General features: G+C 56.0%; 1 protein-coding gene across 6 annotated transcripts in view; it reads right to left on the minus strand.

The window, feature by feature from the left end:
• The window catches only part of NDEL1 (nudE neurodevelopment protein 1 like 1), a 28,026-nt gene extending 21,317 nt beyond the window's left edge, over positions 1-6,709 (minus strand). For 3 of the 6 annotated variants that reach the window (XM_027666484.1, XM_027666486.1, XM_027666487.1), the window contains exon 1: positions 6,601-6,709. The gene's annotated coding sequence lies outside the window, so the exon portion shown is untranslated. Of the gene's footprint in view, positions 1-5,207; positions 5,458-5,994; positions 6,017-6,184; positions 6,308-6,600 lie in introns of those variants that run through there. The other 3 variants (XM_027666490.1, XM_027666488.1, XM_027666485.1) reach the window with 3 other exon arrangements.
• Positions 6,710-9,931: the final 3,222 nt, after the last annotated feature.

The raw sequence follows: 9,931 nt of genomic DNA on the forward strand, positions 1-9,931 counted from the left end.
TGCCCCTGCTCCATGATAATTCATGACTGCCCCTGCTCCACGTCTCCCACCGTGCCTAATGCTACCAGCAGGGATTCTGGATAAACACCTGCTCCAGATGCCAACACCAGTGTGCCCTGCTGAGCTCCAGCATCCACATCCCACTTTTTGGACACAGTTATACCACTTGCCTTCTCTTACAAGGAAGTACAAGGAAGTACCTGACATCTTTTCCTAGAAGTGGCTGAAATGAGGTCCAGGACTCCTTCCTGTCTGCTCAGGGCACACCCTTGGAAATAAATATCCCCAGAATCCCTGCAAGCACAGCAGTCTCTGCAAGGACAGGAAGGGCTGCCTGGCATTCCCAAGTACAGGAGGTATTTTTTCCTCCCACTCCTTTGTCCAAACCACCTTTCAGACACCAGAGAGAGGAGATTCAGCCCTGTGATGCCTCAGGCCCCTCAGCAGGAACTCTTCCTATTCTTTCCTGCATCATATCCTAGAAGTGGCTGAGGTAAGGTCCAGGACTCCTTCCTGTCTGCTCAGGGCACACCCTTGGACACAAACACCCACAGAATCCCTGCAGTGCTTGCAGTGCTCCTTCGTGAGGGGCATGAAAGAGAAGAGCACACAAACACGGTGGTTCATGGCCCAAACACCAGTCTGAGAGCTGGAAGATGCCAACAGCTTCCAACCCTGCCCCTGCCACAGCTGTGGGCACAGGTAGATCCCTTCACTGTGCCAAGCTTTGCCCATTCCCTCAGCTGATGGCACAGGAACAGGGGTTTATCTGAGCACAGGGACGTGCCTGCAGGGCAGTGATTCCCAGGCCTTATCAGAACACAACCAGAGCATTTGAAACATCTCACGTGTGGGAGAGAGAGGATGCCCACGGAATACCGAGGGTTTAACAAAGGCTGCCTTGCTTCAGCCTGCTGCCAGTTGTCCTGGAATTCCATGAGGAGCTGAGAAGGAGCTGAGAACCAGCACAGCAAGTCCTTCCTATTCACAGGCTCCTTTGCATACGTGGCACTTGCAGAATCGAGCCTTTGACCAACAACACTGAGGCTTTCAGGGCACAGACAAGACAATGCAGCAGCGTCTTCCAGGGAAAATGAGAGCAGGCTTATGCTGCTGCCCACTGGAATTCATTCCAACACAGCTTAGCATTCACACAGTGCCCTGGGAAAGCACAGCTCCGTGGGCACAGCTCCAGCTCCAAGGCAGCTCCCAGACAAGGGCTACGTTCAAAACAAGGGGGATCCTTTCAAGCCACCCCCACAAAGTCAGCAGGACAGAGGAACTCTCCACTGGGAAAAGGAAAGAACTTTTCCACGCTGAAACCACTCTAAAAAATGCAGTGTGTAGGTTAAGAACTGGTCTAAATCCAGTGGGGTTTGTACAGGACAAATCTGTTTTCCCACCTCCAAAAGAATCCTTACAAGCGAGATGTGCAGTATCCTCTGGATATGACAAGGATTTCTGAATCCAACCTGTGGCAGAAATAACTAAACAAACACACAGTATTTTCCAAGTAACTTAAGGAATCTTGCATTTGAAATCTCTCCTAAGCCATGAGAACACAAACACGGCCTGAAGTGTAACAGGGTGTAACCTCATCCGTGTGACGGGAGGCTGCTGAGGAGCTCTGCATGAAATCTAAGACCAAAACACTCAGCTTGAAATACAACACGATGTCTCAGCTTCTACCCACCCCTTCCCACAGTCGGGAATTCACTCCTCCCCGCTCTCAAAGTCAACTGAATCACTGAAACATCACAGGAGGGATAATTCTGAGCACTGCTCACAAGCTGCTGCAGTTCACCCTGGGTGTACCTGCAGCATCTCAAGTGGCTGGATAAAACATTCTCCCTGATTTTAATTGCCTCACTCTCTCCCATTTAAAACCAGCTTACAAACACTGCCATGGAAAGGGAATTAATCGTATTTAATGTTCATTTTTCTGCACATTTTTCTGCTTTCTTCCCCACAACCCTGTTTGCCCAATATTTTCAGACACCAAACATTAAAAACTGTGCAGAGGCAAACAAACATGACAAAGCACAGTGCTGAACTCCCCCACCTATGCTTTGCTGCCCCCCCTCCCTTTAGGCAATGGAAATGTCCAGTGACCTTTGGAATTAAATAAGTAACCACCTGGAACAGGACTTGATCAAGGAATTCTGCCAAGCTCACAGGGGCCTTCAGTTCTGGAGATAACAACTCACTCTGGCTATCACAGAACTGCCTGTTTGTGCCACAGCCTCCCAACTCACCCTGTCACCCAGAGCTGGCACCACCCAGACCTGCCACCAAGAGCAGGAAGGACTGTCCCCAACCAGCTCTTCTTCCTCTTCCCCTTTTTGGCTGATTCACAGGCAGAAAAGCAGAAGAAACCTTGTTCCAACCATTCTTCACCTTCTCAAACCAAGAGAACCAACAGGTAACCCCTAAACCCCTGAAGTTCTTGACTTTTTTCCCCCCAAATCAAGGCTCAAAGCAAAGGAACCTGAGCCCTCCAGCCAAAACTCAAAGCAAATGGACATTGTCATGCACTTAATAGAAGATGGAAAACAAACAAACAAACCAACCAAAGGCACGGATTAGATTTCACCAATCAATTTGTGCTTGTTTTGTTCATCCTGGAATAGGAGCTGGTGGATTTCCATATATTTTGGATGTCTGCCCGCATCCGTCACTGTTAGGAACTGAGCCTCTGTGAACTCAACCTTCTCCTGCAATCCTATTTTTGAACTGAATGTTCTCAAGTGAACCACAACAAATGCCTCCTTGCCCCTTGCAACAGCAGCACAGGAGCTTTCAGGGAAACAGGAAAGTCACAGAGCACAGAGTCAGCAGAACACTCCTGCTGCAACAATAAATCCTACATTTCCAGTTTGGACAGCACAGGAGGCAGGAGATAACCAAATCCTACCTGCAGGAACTTTGTGCCAAGTTCAGACTAAAAGGACTTTAAGACAACCCGGCACCACACAGCAAAGCCTTGTTATCTCAACAGCCTCATTAATCAAATATAACATGTCTGCTCTGCACCACATGGCCAAGGCTCAAAGGCCTGGTGAATATATGATATGAAATCATAATAAAGAACCCTTGCTGAGTGAGCCAGCACTGGGGTGGAAGCCTTGAAACCAGAAGAAAGGCACTGATGCAAGAAGCCTCTTTTCAGAAATCAAGCTGCAGCTACCAAAGGGAGCAGAATTTAGTATTAAAAATCATATTCACTGACAAGGGAAGTTTAAGACACTCGACCTCTATCTGTTCCCACCAAAATGCTTTAAAAAGGAAACCTGAAGAGGTTGGTGCTCCTGATGCAGGTTCAGTACCTGCAGAGATGAAGGAAAGGCCCCTGGAGATGTGAGTGTCCCAGAACAACCTGGGCCTGACCATGAGAACAATTCACTGCTGGCTCCATAGCCAGGAACCTCAGAGGGATGAACCCCCCAGAGCAGAAGGTGTGGAGTAAACAGAGAACTGAGAAGGAAATCCAAGCTGTGAAAAGGACAAGCTTCCTCCTGATTGAGTGTCTGCTCTCCAGAAAACCACCCTCTAGGAAGGTCCATGAGAGATGCTGAGCACCAGGAGCACTGATCCTGACCCCACAACAGGCTGCAGGTGGAGCTGCCACAGACCTGAACCTCCCTCTGGAGATCATCCACCCAACTGCACCTTCCCCAGCTCACAGTTGCCTGGTCTCTCCTCAAACCTTGAAGAATCCCAGAGCATCCTCCCCAGAAGCAATGGATTTACCCCAGAACTTCCAGCACACCCAGCCCAGAGCCTGCACCAGAGGACAGCACCAGGTCCCCTGGGACCTCAGCAATTAACCCCATCCCCAGAACAACATTTCCTGGGAAGGGGGGGCCAGAGGGGAAGATGCTTCTGGACACTGCAGCATGAGCAGTGACCAAGGAATTCCAAGGGAAAAGCACTCATCATGGGGTTCTGCCAAGAGCAGGGAATTCTGCTCCTTTACATCCTACCAGTGCCAAGGGAGGGGAAAATTGATTTGAAAACACTGCCCAAAAGGTGTATTTTCAGTTTTTATCACAGACCAGCCCCCAGAGAGGGGCTCTGCAGTGAGCACTGAACAACAGGAGTGTTAAAAATAAAACCCTGTGCTGGGAAGGAGAAGGAACCAGCACAATCTGCTCCTGAGCTGAGCCCTGGAGGGACACAATCACACCAAGAAAAAGCTGCTCTGCTGGGTCTGAGTGGCTCTGCCCACAGGTCAGGGCAGCACAGCAGGGCAGGCAGTTTGCTGAACACGCTCCACAGTTTATCTTGGTTATTTTTGTGGTGTCACACAAACATCAAGGACTGCAAGAACACCATTTCCTTCCTCAGTCTGACTTTCCTGACACCTCAAAACCAACTGTAACAGACTGAGGGAATAAACTGTACTTTGTTGCTGTAGTTTTTGGCAATCTGCTCCCAGTAATGACTCCAGAGACAAGACTCCTTGTGGCACCAAGGTCACAGACATCACCAGTCTCATGCTTTCTCTCCACTTTCGTATTTTCCTTTCTCTTCTCTTTCCTTCTGCACCAAAAGAGGAATTATCTTACACATCTGCAACCTCTAAAGAGTCAGGGAAAAAAAAAAAACACCTGAGGGCTTTCCCCTGAATTACTCAAGCAGTAACTCAAACACTTTGTGTCTGAACACATCCTTCACCTCTGGGACTCCCAGTGGCACACAGGATTAAATCTCCACATGTGCAAACCAAAGGGAGAATCCCTCCATGCATACAAAGTAAATAATAAATACAAAGCCCAGGCAGAAAGCAGGATATGGGATCTCCTCTGGGGCAGTCCTGGCACTGTTAATCCAAAATCCACATTATCTACCCACATCTTTCATATCCTGCACAGCCAGAGTTAACTGGCCCTGCCAACCAGCCTGTCTGTGCACTCACACTGCTAATACACCAAATTTATATGTATGTAAATAAACACAGACTCACAGAACCACTGAGGTTGGAAAAGACCTCTGAGACCACCCTGTGCCTGATCCTCACCTTGTCCCCCAGCCCAGAGCACCGAGGACGTGGAGGTGTCCACATCCTTGGACACCTCCAGCGGTGGGGACTCCACCACCTCCCTGGGCAGCCCCTTCAAAAACAATCAAAATCCTCCCAGTCTCTTTTCTGCCCTGGGACAGCTCCTTCCTCTCACAGTTACTGATATCTCTACTGAAACACTGACCTTGACAAGGCCACCAGCTCTCCACAGTGTCCAGGAATTGTTTCTTGGGGGGGGGGGGAGGGAAAAAAACCCAAAAACAAAATGGAAGAAAAAAAAAATTCCTCAAGTATCCAAGGAATTCTTCTACAGCAGCTTCACATATCTAAGCACCTCTGAGGGCAATAAATGCCCCACAGGCACCCAAAAGTGCCCCCCACCTCTGTGCACTTGTGACCAAGTGAGGATGGTTCCAGAGGGAGCCGGGAAAGCCTGAGTCACTCCCAGTGCAGGCTGAGGGAGGGAAGGACAGCTCTCCTCCCCCCGGGAAGGACGGGGACGTGTCAGTGGGAGTCACTCCGTCAGCTCTGGCTCCAGTGATGGATCTGCTCCCGTGTCAGAGCCGTTCATCCCTCGCACACGTCTGTGCAATTCAGGTCGCGCTCGTCACCGGGGCACGAGGGGGTTTGGTGGGGTTTGTATGAAACACAACAGGGGAACTGAGAGGGAGGTGGGAACAACCTCGGAGAAAAACCCTCATGGAACTACTGAAAAATACTCAGCAGAGATCCCAGAATCATTCGGGTTGGAAAAGCCCTCCCAGCCCCTCGAGGCCAATGAAAGCCAAAGGGATGGACAAAATTTACACCCCTCCTGCCTCCAGTTTTCACTCCTCTGCTGAACGAGGAAAGTCAGGGACGGAGGAGGGGACACATTTCTGCCATCCTGGTATAGAATCCCACAATCCCAGAATCACTGAGGTTGGGAAAGCCCTCCCAGCCCATGGATCCCCCCTGTGCCCGATGCCCACCTTGTCCCCCAGCCCAGAGCACTGAGCGGCACAGCCAGTCGTTCCAGGGCTGGGGACTCCACCACCTCCCTGGGCAGCCCCTCCCGGTGTCTGACCACCTAATTCCGGGAAGAATTTCTTCCTAAGAAAGGCCCCACACCGCGGCCATCGGGTCGCCCAAGGATTTTATGACAACTGAGGCGGATCACACCTCCGGCTGCCTGTCTGCGATATAAAAATGCCCGCCCTGGGTGCGGAGCCCAGCTCGGCGGTGGCTCCGGGTGCCGGGCAGCCCCGAGCCCGGTAACGCCCCGGCCCCGCTCCCGGAGGGTCCCGGGGGGGCCCGGCCCGCGCAGGGCGGCGGCCGAGCCGGACCGCGCCGTGACTGACAGCCCCCTCCGCCAATGAGCGGCCGCGGTGCGGCTCCGCCAGCCAATGGCGAGGCGCGGGGGCGGGCCCTGCCCCGTTGTCAACCCGCAGCCAATGGCGGCGCGGGGCCCGCGGCCCCCCCGGACCCTTGGCCGTGATCCTCCCCCGTCCCGAACCCCTCGGGCCCGCCGGGACTATCCCGGGACCCCCGGCCCGGCCCGGCCCGGCCCGGCCTGCCCAGCTCCGCGCCCCGCTCACCGCAGCGCATCCCCTGTCACCGCCGCAGCACCCGCCGCCGCCGGGGCCGCCTCATCCGGGCACCGGGGGGTGGGGCCGCATGATGCAACCTCGGGGCGGGGCCAGGGGCGGGGCCTGGGAGGGGAGGGGCGGGGCTTGGGGAGCCGGGCCGGTGCCGGTCGGTGTCCCGGTCCCGGTCCCTGTCCCTATCCCTGTTCCTGTTCCTGTCACTGTTCCTGTCCCTGTCCCTATCCCTGCCCCTGTCCCAGTCTCTGTCCCTGCCCCTGTCCCTGTCCCGGTCCCAGTCGCTATCCCGGCCATACTTTCGTGTCCCGTCCCGGGAACCGCCAGCCCCTCGCGGTCCCCGCTCTGCCCGGCGTGGGGACCCTCCTCTGCTCGCCCCATCCCAGGGGCCGCCCCCAGGCCGAGATGGTCCCTCCTTTCTTCCTTTGCCGCGTTCGGGATCTGCCCCTTCCCCGTCCCGTCCTCCAGCGCTCTGTCCCCGGTGTCCCCGGAGGGGCGGACCCAGGAACGGGACCCTGAACCCAATCCCTCGGGACCTGTGGACATCCATCCCTGGAGGCTTGAGGAACATCCATCCGTCAGGCCCCTGGATATCCATCCTGGGAGCCCTGGACATCCATCCCTGGGGGCTCTGGACATCCATCCCTGGGGGCTCTGGACATCCACCCCTCGGGGCCTTGGCTATCCATCCCTCGGGGCCTTGGCTATCCATCCCTCGGGGCTCTGGACATCCATCCCTGGGGGCCCTGGCTATCCATCCCTCGGGGCGAGCAGCGAGGCGGGCACGGGCAGCTTCTCCTCCTTCCTCCCCATCCTGCGCCCCGCACGGCTCATCTGTCCCGCGGAGCAGGGAACTCGATGCTGGCAGAGGCTTTTGGAACCCCCCAGGAACCCCCACTGGCCCCGAGCCGAGCTCAGGAGAGCCCACAGCCCCCGTGACCACCCCTGCCCAGCCCGGCTTTCTCATTCCCTGCCTCGCCGGCACAGCGTGCCCGCTGCCGTGGGGCTCCCCCGCTGCCCCATCGCTGCCCCGTGCCCCCCACTCGTGTCCCTGCAGCCCCCGGGCCGCGGGCGGGGTAGGACAATGCCCCCGCGGCGTCGCTGGCACTGCCCTGATACTCGAGCTTGGTTTGCGTGTTTAATTGCCTGCCCCTGTAATTAGCTGCCCTGTCATTAGCGGCGGGCGGTGCCGCTGGGGTGCCTTCGTGCTTCCCTCGCTGCCGGCAGCGTGGCCGAAACCGCAGCCGTGCCAGCTGTCCTTGTGGGGACAGCCAGTGCCACCAGGGCCACCTCTGCCCCCGCAACCTCTCCTCTGCCATGTCCTGCATGTGGAGTTATCCAGGGTTGGTGCTTTTCCTGCTTTCCTCCGGGGTGGTTGCAGACAACCTGAGGATGGAGAACACACACTGTCCCTCCCCAGCCGGGTGTCCAGCCTGTGGTTGTCCCCTGACCTCTGTCCCCTGACCCCTGCATGGGCCTTTCTGGGTCACCCAGTGTGCCCTGGGTGTTGCCTGGCAGTGTCAGCACGGGACGTGCGGCACAGCACGGCCTGAGACACCACTCCTGGATTAGAGGCTCTGAGAGGAGGGGAAGCCACAGCGTCCTGTGAACACTCATCCTGGTGGCAAACTGCCCTTGGAGCTGCCTCATCCCTCCTGGAAGCACAGCCTTGCTCCCATTTGAGCACCTTCCCCATGTAGCCCATGCCCAGTCACACCTGGCTGATGCTGGTGCTGCTCCCAGCCTGGACCACCCCACACATCTCCCACCTTCTCCCTTCAGCTGAACATCCCCTTGGCTCCCTGAAACCCTCTCTGGAGGGCAGGGAAGGGAGATCAAGGTGGCTGTGCTGGAGGCCTGGCTAGAGGACATCTCCTTTCCCAGGATCCGACCTTGTGCTGCTCCGAGTTGGGAGTAGCCAGAGTTGGTGATGCTGGCTGAGTGCATAGCCCAGCTCTGGGCAGACTGGGTGCCACTGCCATGCTCTGGAGCTGGCTGGGTACCCATTCTTGTGCTCTGAGGGAGGCTGGTCCCACCACTGCATTCTGGAGCAGGCTGGGTATCCACTACTGCAGTCTAAAGCTGGTTGAGTGCCCACTATTGTGATCTGGAGCAGGCTGGTGCCCACCACTGTGATCTGGAGCAGGCTGGGTGCTCAGTTTTCCCACTGCACTCCAGAAGCTGTAAGGAAATGTCGTGCACTGTTTGTACTGTGCATCCCACGTGGCCTCGGTGCAGCTTTTTCCTCACTCTTCAGTGACAGAGCAGCCCCTCTGAGGGGACAGAGGGGTGGTACAGCCACCTGAGAGGCAGTGGGGAGCCATAGGGGTGCGAGGGCTCTCTGCACATCTGTCTGCACCTCTGGATATTTGTCTGGGGGAGGCAGGGTCAGTGTTGCTCCAGGGTGGGAGGTCTGGGGGTACCTGGCTCTGCTGGATGTGCATGGATCTGCCACCTTGCTGTGATCAACACAGAGATCCTGCCTTGGAAGGCAGCTGGAAATGAGCTCTGAGAGCAAGGTGGAGGGGTTCTCCTTCATATAAGAGCCAAGGCTGTATCTATTCAACCCTGAATTAATTCCTCAAGGGGCACCCATGAAGCAGCACATCCCTGGTTTCGTCTCCGGTGGGATCCTTCAAACACAATTTTTAAATTGTTCCTCAGTCTCTCTTTCCCAGGCTGGGTGCTCAAGTTAACAAAACACTCTTTGCCTCTCTGCACACCCAAGGTCACCCCCATCCCATCCAGCGTTGAGCAGCATCTCCAGGACCAGGGATGATGCCACCAGCTCCATCCCCTTTACCAGCCAGCCAGGGGGGCTTTGCCTCTGCTGACAAAGGCCCAGCGCTGCTGGGGGCTGTGATTCCCAGGGGAATTCCCGGTGTTCCCGCCTGGTTAACAGCGATTTTAAGTCGGTGTTTGCTTTGAGGTCGCCCCCATTGTGTGCCGGGGCTGTTCCCAGGCGGCTGCCGCGGGCCGGGCGCTGCCGGCGGCACAAAGGAGCAGTCACTCAGCATTAGCGGCCGCACAAAGGGACCGCGGCCGTGTTTCCCCAGCAAACCCCTCGCTGAAAGGCCAGGGAGAGACACAGAGCTGAGTAAAGGGGGTCTCTCACAGGGGTAGGGGAACCCAGCGTGGGCAGGAGCCGGGGGTGTCCCCTGGTCCTGGCACGGGGCTGCCAGAGGGGATTTCACTGTGGGGTGGGTGGGCTTTGTCCTGGTGCAGGGAGACCCGTGGGGGACACAGAGGGGGTACAGGGTGGGTGTGAGGCCCTGGGGGATCAGTTTTGGGCTGGGAATTACTGACCCAGATGTGGGGGCCCACGAGG

The sequence above is a fragment of the Corapipo altera genome, unplaced genomic scaffold (genome assembly GCF_003945725.1).
Source record: "Corapipo altera isolate COAL_440 unplaced genomic scaffold, ASM394572v1 103, whole genome shotgun sequence".
Taxonomy (NCBI): domain Eukaryota; kingdom Metazoa; phylum Chordata; class Aves; order Passeriformes; family Pipridae; genus Corapipo; species Corapipo altera.